General features: G+C 45.8%; 1 long non-coding RNA gene across 2 annotated transcripts; it reads left to right on the top strand.

Moving 5' to 3' along the window:
* Positions 1-4,325: 4,325 nt before the first annotated feature.
* LOC128797703 (uncharacterized) lies at positions 4,326-6,735 on the top strand. 2 transcript variants are annotated; one of them, XR_008434213.1, is made up of 3 exons: positions 4,326-4,394; positions 5,437-5,561; positions 6,633-6,735. It is a non-coding gene; the product is annotated as an uncharacterized LOC128797703 (long non-coding RNA). The 2 variants fall into 2 exon arrangements; XR_008434214.1 differs by lacking the exon at positions 4,326-4,394 and adding an exon at positions 4,407-4,522.
* The last annotated feature ends 2,869 nt before the right edge of the window (positions 6,736-9,604 follow it).

Below are 9,604 nucleotides of genomic sequence, written 5' to 3'. Positions count from 1 at the left end.
ATCCATCTAATCAAATGCTTTCCGCTGAAGTCATATATTTGACCACATATTGGGCCGGGGAGGAGTTGGAGGAGATTTCTCTTCTTGTCAAAGCTTGTCAAGTCACCAGATAATTCAGCAGGAAAGGGACTTTTTTTCCAGCACCTTTTTCCAGCTGCGGCACGTGAGGAGGAGAAGGCGCCGTGAGGCAGCTTCCCCTCGCTGCCCTGCAGGAATGGGACTCTACATTTTAATAAGAAACCCTTTCAGATTAATTTGCTAAGGAACATGGTCGTGTCCAGCTGCGTTCTTGGGCTCCACCTCCCTGGCCCCGTGTCCCAGATGGGAATTTTTGGAAGGATCTTTGTGCCCCGAAGCTCTGTGAGCCCGCCTGGCCCCCAGCTGTCCTCAGAGCCAGGTCAGAGCTGCTCTGCAGAGCTCTGGTTTATCTCTGACAGGAGTTTTGGAATTTACCTGCCATCTTCTGCAGCCTTTGCAATGCCAGTGACGAGCGGAATCTCCTCCCAGTGCCAATATTATCACAATTATCAGAGGAAACCCCTCATCCTGCGATTGATGCCCTAATTTAAATGTCTGCAGAAAAGCCGAGTTTAGCCAAAATGAACCCAAAATTCAGCTTGAGTTTATTAACAGAAATGCAATCATGAGGTTCTCTCCCATTGTGGCTTTATTGGCAATTTAATTCTTGGAGCAGGAATGAGGGGTCCAGGTTTAATTCCGAGCAGCTTCTTTCTAAATAAACAGGACTATATTTAATTCGCATACATTTTGAAAACTCCAAGGATGCTTCCAGAGAAGGGCTGCTTTTTTTCTCCAAGGTGTTGCCATATGGTTTTAATTTCTCAGAAATCTATAGACCAGCTTGTTCCCTGAGAAAACTGTGCCAAGTACGGCTTGTCAAGATAGCTGAAAATGTAATTTAACATCTACTCTTTTCCTAGAGTGACTCCTGACTTGTACAGCAGCAGTGTTTCCAACTGGAAAAGTCAAATGACCAGCTAAAGGATGAAATCTAAAATATTTATTATTTACTGGACACGGAAAAGAAAATATTTTTTATTTCTTATGTTCTAGGCACTCATGTGATACCTACAAATTTTGACAAGCTTTTTCAAAACGGTAAATAGCATGTGCTGCCGCAGTTAGAAATGGAGCAGAGTTACACAAATAAACCAAGGGCATGAAATCGTCCCTGGGCAGATAAAAGCACAAATCCCCAGCTGCCCACACTGGCACTGCAGAGCCATGGCTGAGCTGCCAGGGTTAAATAAAGCAAATGCATCATTTCGGGTTTCCACTCCATGATTTCATGCCCACTGCCTTTCGCATCCTTCTCCCTATCTCTGTTTATTTTTTTTTGACTCAGATATGAGTGTAGTGGGTAATTAAAAGTGAATCTTACATGAGGGGCCCACTGTTGGAGCCAAACATTTGCTGGGTAACTATAAACTCCAAAGTCCATCCCTGCCTTTGCCGTCACTGCGGTTGGTCCATTTTCACACTATTATTATTTTGTCTCAGAATTCCTGTGTTTATAAAATAGGGACAGGAACACAGACTAAATATAAATCCCATCGGCTTTGTACCAGAGCAGCTAAAAAATTTAAAAAAAAAAAGCCTGAATATTCAGAATATTCCCAATACTTCTTTAAGGTGCCCAAGGGTTGCTCAGGCAGAAACTTGAAATCGTTCCTAGAGGAGAGTGAAAGATGTTCTGAGGGTGATAAAATGATTTATGGGTTTGTCTGGTGATTTATCCCTGTGGGATTCTTTAGAGTGGTGTCACCTTCAGGTCTGGATGGAGGGAATTCTCTGCAGCATGGACCAGTCCATCCAAAAATGCTCTCCTCGCTCTGGATTTCTGCTAAACTTTATGGATTGGACCTGGATGTTTCCACCAATTTACTATGAAATAGCAGGGTCTGAGCCTGGTTTTGTTTCTATATATCCCATAAAAAGAAATACAGCACGAGAAAACCCATCCAGAGACATCAACATCTTGGAATATCAAACCCAAAAACCCAGCAAAATGTGGATGTCTCCGAAAGGAAATGAGGAAGAAGGAAAGCAAAAAGAGGATGATAATAATTACAGACAAAACAGTGGCAGCTTCATGATTTAAAGTAATACTTTGTGATATTTGAAAGAATGCAGCAAGGCAAATTTAAAGGAAAATTTGGCAATTTCACACTGCAAATTGTCCCCATGCAGAAGAAATAAAATCATCCCAGGACTTTTTTCCCCCTGATATATTGGTGCAGATTGAGTTGTGTGGAATAAATTGATGCAAAGCCCAGCACCAGAATAGTCAGGAGAAAACTCTGTCAGATTTATTCGTCTGAGGGTCTGGCAGCTCTGAGGTCTTGGATGGCTTTTCCCATAAAACTGATGCTTTGTGAAAAAAAAGCTTTAAAAACTTTTTAATAAACAGTCTGAGGGAACAAAGTGACACTGAAAAAAACCTGGTTTCAATGGTGAAAGAAATCCAGAATGTTCTTTGTTTTTAAATATTTCATCAATAAATGGGTACATACAAAACAAAAAATTAAAATATAGTTTCTGCTATAATTCTCCAAATTCCACATCTTGCAAGCTCTCTGAATAGCAGATGGAAATTTTTATTATCTATAATAATGGTATTTGTGATTATTTTTTTGCTTGTAAAAGGTATTTTCCAAAAGGCATTGCCCTGCTAGAATTCAGGGCTGAAAAGGAGAGGGAAAAGGAAGGAGAGAAAAGGAAAAGGAAGGAGGAAAAAGGAAAGAAGAAAGAGGAAAAGGATGGAGGGAAAAGGAAAAGGAAGGAGAGAAAAGGAAAAGGAAGAGGGGGAAAAGGAAAGAGGAAAAATGAAAAGGATGGAGGGAAAAGGAAGGGGGAAAAGGGGGAAAAGGAAAAGGAAGGAGGAAAAAGGAAAAGGAAGGAGGAAAAAGTAAAAGGAAGGAGGAAAAGGAAAGAGGAAAAAGGATGGAGGATGGAGGGAAAAGGAAGAGGAAAAAGGAAAGGGGGGGAGAAGGAAAAGGAAGGGGGAAAAAGGAAAAGGAAGGAGGGAAAAGGAAAATAAAGGAGGAAAAAGGAAAAGGAAGGAGGAAAAAGGAAAAGGAAGGAGGAAAAGGAAAAGGATGGAGGAAAACTGCAAGGCTGTGGATGGGAACGCCCATCCAAGGATGGTGCCACTGCAGGGCTGTTTGGGATGGTTTCCTTTCCCAGTTTTTCCCACTTTTCCCAATGATCCATGAGCAGTCCTGCTGGGGATAAACCCTCCCAGCTCCACGGAGCCGTCACATCCAAGGCTGAAAACCATGGGACATGCAAGGTTGTCTTCCAGGATTGATTCCCAGTGAGAGAGAACAGGGTTAAACCTGCCAGGCCAAGCCAGGATGTCTTGGCCACTCCCCCTCCCCCTGTTTTTGGGTTTGTTTGTTGGGTTCTTGGGAAGAAAGGGCAAGCAGGGTTGAATGCAGATAAATAAATAAATCTGCAGAGATATTTTCACCACGCTGCTGTTGACTTTGAGCCCTGGTGTTTAAAGCAGGACGTCAACGGGCCGAGTGTCCTCCCTGCTCCTGCAAAACCACCCAGCTATTCCGGGCCTGTGGGCACCATTTGGGTACAATAGACTTCCCTTCAGGAACCTGGTTTCCTCCCAGCTTTATATATTTATGTGTGGACAAGACTTTTTGTACTTTCAGTGCTGTCAGCTCAGCCCCTGGGAGGTTGTTCCAGCTCAGGAGCCTGAGGCAAATTTAGGAGAGGATTTCTGTGGCCAGGATCACGGCACGGCCTCAGGAGAGTGGATTTCACAGCATTAGGAAATGGTTTGGGATGGGAGGGACCTTAAATTTCATCTCATTTCACTCCCTGCCATGGGCAAGGACACCTTCCTCTATCCCGGGTGGCTCCAAGCCCCACCCAACCTGGCCTGGGACACTTCCAGGGATGGAGCAGCCCCAGCTTCTCTTTGCTCCCTATCTCAGGATCTATCTGTGGCACAGGGGGCTGGTGAGGAATCAAATCTGGCAAAGGATCAGAAAAACTTTTATGTAATTCTTGAGTCATGCCTTGGAGTAAACATGCCATTAATTAGCAACGAGTATTAATCATCCCTGTGAATCTGCACAGTCCCATGGACATTGTCTGTGAGGTTCTGAGTGCAGGGAAAGGCAGCTGAAGAAATCACCACTCGTTGCTGCTGCCACTCCATCTGTGCCTTCCCTGGGAGCTGGGGGCACTTGGGAATGCCAGGATCAGAGCAGGGAACTGTTCTTCTAAACAGTCTCTATTGGATTCAAGCTGACATCACATCTGTGTTGTGATCTCACACTGGCTGCAGCTCCTACTCTGGGTGCTGAGGGGGTTTTGTGCCCTGGCCTGCAGATTTCCTGCCTCTAACTGGGGTATTTCAGAGGGCAGGGTTAGATGGGATATTGGGAAGGAATTCTCCCCTGTGATGGTGGGAAGGCCCTGGCACAGGGTGCCCAGAGCAGCTGGGGCTGCCCCTGGATCCTGGAATGTCCAAGGCCAGGTTGGATGGAGCTTGGAGCATCCCGGGACAGTGGGAGGTGCAGGTGGAACTGGCTGACCTCGAGGGTCCCTCCCAACCCAAAGCATCCTGTGGCTGTGCTGAGGAATATCCTCCACCATTCCATCACAAACTGGAGGCCAGGGGGAGGAAAGCAGGAATTTTGCAACCCATGGAACAATCCATAACTTGCACTTCATCCTCAGCCCCATTTTCCCGGTCTCTCTCTCCGCTATGACCAAACCCCCACCTCCTCTTCCCTTCCCAGCCTCCTCGGAAAGCAAAACCACAGGAGCAAAGTGAGACAACGCTCCTGGCATCTGCCTGGAGCCTCCCATGGCGCTGCAACCGGAGCACGGCCACAGAACATAGGGAGCTTTCTCCAAAGCCCCGGCGGCGGAAATCGCCGCCGCTCTTAATTCGAACCAGAACGAGATGGGCCCGGGGCGCGCACAAAGGCGGCCTTTGCTCGTTCCCAGGGTGCTGACAGGATGGGCCAGAGTCCATCCTGTGCAGCTGATGGGAGCAGCAGCACATCCTTAAACCTCAACACCTGGGCGCTGCTCCGGAGACCTCGGCAGAAACTTAGAAGGGAGGTTGCTGCCAGTGCCACTGGGGAGGTCCCGGGGGGATGCTGCAGCTGCTAAAAAGGGGGTTTGGAATGGACTTGGGGATCTCTAGAAAGCTCATTTATCAATGTAAACACAGTTTAGCTGCTTCATAAATCTGTTTTCTTTCCTCCTTTTCATCGGGTGTTGCTGTTGGGGCCAATGGGTTTCGTGGTGTGATCGGCTGCTGCTCGTGGGCATCGGTCAGATAAAGATGAGGGAAAGGGGATTTTTTTTTTTTTTAAATTTCTATTAAATAGTTGGGTCTATGTGTGCTTAGAATTCCTCTTTTTATTCCATCTCTTCTAGGGATGGGTGCACTGCTATGGAAAAAGCAGAACTGGCCAAACCAAACCTCAGCCCAAACACTGACATCAACCCAAACATTTTTGAAGGTCAGGGTGAGTTTGGATAAGTAACCCATGTACCCAGTGGTAAGTAGAGCTGATTAGGAAATGGATTTTCCACCTTCTGAAAAATTTGGAGATTGGATCTGTGTTTTTTGAGCAGCTGACATTTTGATGCTCTTTTCCCCAAACCAAGACAAATTCATTTAAGTGGCAATTTTAATAGCACCGGATCGGCTCATTTGTTACTTGGTTTCTTTTTGGGAAATTGTAAGACGGGGAAATAAAAATACCCACAAAATGCAGGCAAAGGAGCAGTTGATTTAGTAAATCCATCTCTCCCAAGCTGGCTGATCTGCCTTTATATGATTTTAAAGAATATAAACTGTATTTCTTGGTACTTTTGCCACAGGTTGGGGCAGGGATGGCCTTGCAGCCCCTCAAACCTGATACTTTACCTAGAATAAGCTTGGTTGGAGGATTAGTTTCATTTCCATGAAGTGTTTGTTGTGAAAACTAGAGGCATTTGGGCAAAATGTGATTCCACTGGGCAAAATTATGATTATTTTGGGTGTGTTTCTGGGTGTGGTGGTTGTCATCCTAATGCACAGGGCGTGCTAAGGAAGGTTGGCTTGGGACAACAGGGAATTGCAGAAAATTTGGGAAGGAAAATATTGGGATTTTTAATTTGATTGAAATAACACCATAAAATAAAGTTCTTCAGCAGGTCTCTCTTCACTCACAAGTTGAATATGGGACCAAAATAATCTATTTCAGGCCCTTCTCTGTCTTTTTCCAAAGTGTTATTATTTTATTTTTCATGAGCACTTAATTAAAGACTGAAAAAAAAAAAAAAAAAAGGCAAACAACTCAGTCCTGAGCAACTCAATACTGAGCTTTGTGTCTAAAGGAAACTCCATGAAATGGGAATCAGGTAAAATAGTTCAATTATTGTCCATTGTTTACATGCTGGAGGACTGCAACTGTTTGGAATTGTTGAAGTAGTTAGGAAGGTGATTGGAACATTTGCCAGCAAATGACATAAATCCAGAATTAATTATAATGGCTTAAAAGGTTAAAAAGAGAGGGGATCATTGGTCCCTTGGTTTATTGTGAACTGTCAGGATAATGGAATTTTAATCAGCCCGTTTATTTTAGGAAGGATTAATTGCATGGCGCGATGCAGAAAATACAGGGAGCAACACTGGAATCGGAGCCGAGCTCGTAATTTTATTAAAGCAGATCAGTTGTAGCATCTTAATTTCCTCGGACATGTTTATGGGGAGCCATTTGTTTGGTCAAGAGTCTTTCCTGGCTGTTCAAGTTGCTGAAAATGAATGTGGTTGCTGAGCTGTGGCCTGGGAATCCAACCCCATCCCAGCTGGAAATGGGATTCAGGGGGAGCAGATGGAAAAGTGCAACAGGGAACTCTTCAGGGCTGGGGTAATGGCTTGGGTAAGGATTACCTGGAGGGTTTCACTGGAAGAAAGGGGCAGAAGGGAGGTTCAGGTTGGTCATCAGGAGGAATTTCTTCTTGGAATTCCCTGCCATGGTAATGGAAAATGGGATTTAGGGGGAGCAGATGGAAAAGTGCAACAGGGAGCTCCTTGGGGCTGGGATAATGGCTTGGGTAAGGATTATCTGGAGGGTTTCACTGGAAGAAAGGGGCAGAAGGGAGGTTCAGGTTGGACAGCAGGAGGAATTTCTTCTTGGAATTCCCTGCCATGGTAATGGAAAATGGGATTTAGGGGGAGCAGATGGAAAAGTGCAACAGGGAGCTCCTTGGGGCTGGGATAATGGCTTGGGTAAGGATTATCTGGAGGGTTTCACTGGAAGAAAGGGGCAGAAGGGAGGTTCAGGTTGGACAGCAGGAGGAATTTCTTCATGGAAAGGGTGGATCTGGATGGATCTGGAGGATTTTGCTGCCCTGTCTTTCTGTCTTTGCTCTCCCCCTGCACCCTGTGCTTCCTCATGGACAGCTGGGCTCTGCCAGGACAAGGCACCGGGAAGGTGGATGTTGTCCTGATCCAGCCTGGGAATCTCTCTCATCTTCATCTTCATCTTCATCCTCATCTTCATCTTCATCAGGATTAGTTCCAATTAAGCCATCTTTGCCCTATCAGTAGAACACTGTTCACAGCAGTTCCCCAGAGACATTGAAGCACGATTGAAATCGATGAAATTCAATCAGGAGAGCATCCAATTCAATCAGGAAATCATCCAATTCAACCAGGAAATCCTGACTGAAATCGTGGCAGATTGAAATTAATATTCATGAGCCGGCTTTAAAAGGAAAAAGATCACTTTACTTTTTAAAAGTGGAGCTTTTTAGTGAGACATCATCCATGGCTTTTGCCAGAGATGGTACAGAGCACATGACCACAGCTTCTGTCACAACACCAGAGCAAACAGAGCTGGGGGGACTTGGGGGGATTGGTGAACAATTTCTACTTCTCTTTCTTCTTTAAATAAAATTATTTGTTTAGCTTGAAAGCCAATCCAGACTGGGCTGGAGACAGCAGCTGGCACAGCCACAGGGAGACACTGCCCCTTCCAAGAGGAAAAGGGGCTCACATGACAATTTCTGAGTTACTCCAAACAAATAACCATGAAATGGAGTGGAGGAGAGTCCTCCACTGGATTCCTGTAATATTCCATTTATAGTTTCAGGCTTCTCCCAGGCTGGGATAAGAAAATGTTGGCTGACATCTCCAGAAAGGAAAGGAAATATTCTCCTGGAGGTAATGCTTTGAGATTATCAAGTGGGTTTTTATTTGGTATCAATAATAAATCACTACTGGGCCCATGTGATTGTAGCCAGAATGTAAAATACACCCATTAGTAGGCTTGGAGGTTGCTAAACTTGGCCTGCAAACTCCTTTCTCTGTGCAGCACTGTGTCTGTGCTTGTCATGGTCTTTGGAGGCCCTTCAGTCAATGATGGTGTTGAAATTCAACTCAGAATGCTGTTTTAGACCAAAAATAGAACCACTTTTTCATTTGGAATGGGGCTTTTTTTTACACCTTTGAATTATTGCTTCACCTCAGATGTGTTCTGAGTGAGGAACCTCTCCGCAAACAACTCCTGCAAGGAGATTGGACCTCAGAAAATGGTGTTAAACACTTGTTTTGACCATCCTTATTAGTTTTGATCCATTCATTTTAGCCCTATGCAGGGTGGTGGAAGGAGACACAGAATTCCTGGGGTGATCATTTTTCCAAGAAAACACCTGAGAGGTGAATGTCTGAAAGCAGCAGTGGCCTGTAGAGCAAGGACAAAGCTGCTGCTTTGATTAAAACAAAAACACAACAGCCCCACTTTTTTATTTTTGCCAGAAGTGCTGTCAGAGAGGGAAACGTTTTTGATAATGTTCCCTCAAAATCTGCAAGGGTGATGGGTAGCACTTGGAAATGCTGCACGGCCTGCAGAGCTCATCCTTGCCAGACAAACAACACGGCTGCTCACTGCAAAATCCAGTTTTGGGGGGAAGAGAAGCACCAGGCGCTCCACGGGGAAGGTCCAGTGGGTGATGGCTGATGGAGCCACCCCATTGCTGTTCCAAAAATGGGGTCTGGGCAGTACCGCCAGCCCAGGGAGCCCATGGCAGGAGGGGCTGAGTTTCCCTGCCACGGTTTCCCTGCCATGGCTTCCCTGCCATGGTTTTCCTGCCATGAGCAGGCCGTGATTTCCCTGACGTGAGCAGGCCACGGTTTCTCTGCCATCGTTTCCCTGCCATATCCAGGCTATGGTTTCCCTGCCATGAGCAGGCCATGGTTTCCCTGCCATTGTTTCCCTGCCATGGTTCTCCTGCCATGTACAGGTTGTGGTTTCCCTGCCATGTCCAGGCCAGGGTTTCCCTGCCATGAGCAGGCTGTGGTTTTCCTGCCATGAGCAGGCTGTGGTTTCCTTGCCATGCTTTCCTAGCCCTGTACATGCCATGTTTTCCCTGCCATGATCAGGCTGTGGTTTCCCTGCCATGTTTTCCCTGCCATGATCAGGCTGTGGTTTCCCTGCCATGTTTTCCCTGCCATGATCAGGCTGTGGTTTCCCTGCCATGTTTTCCCTGCCATGATCAGGCTGTGGTTTCCCTGCCATGTTTTCCCTGCCATGATCAGGCTGTGGTTTCCTTG

This window comes from Vidua chalybeata, chromosome 19 (assembly GCF_026979565.1).
Source record: "Vidua chalybeata isolate OUT-0048 chromosome 19, bVidCha1 merged haplotype, whole genome shotgun sequence".
NCBI classification, from domain to species: Eukaryota; Metazoa; Chordata; class Aves; order Passeriformes; family Viduidae; genus Vidua; species Vidua chalybeata.
The sequence above is the reverse complement of the archived record's forward strand: the minus strand, read 5'-3'. Positions and strand labels throughout refer to the sequence as shown.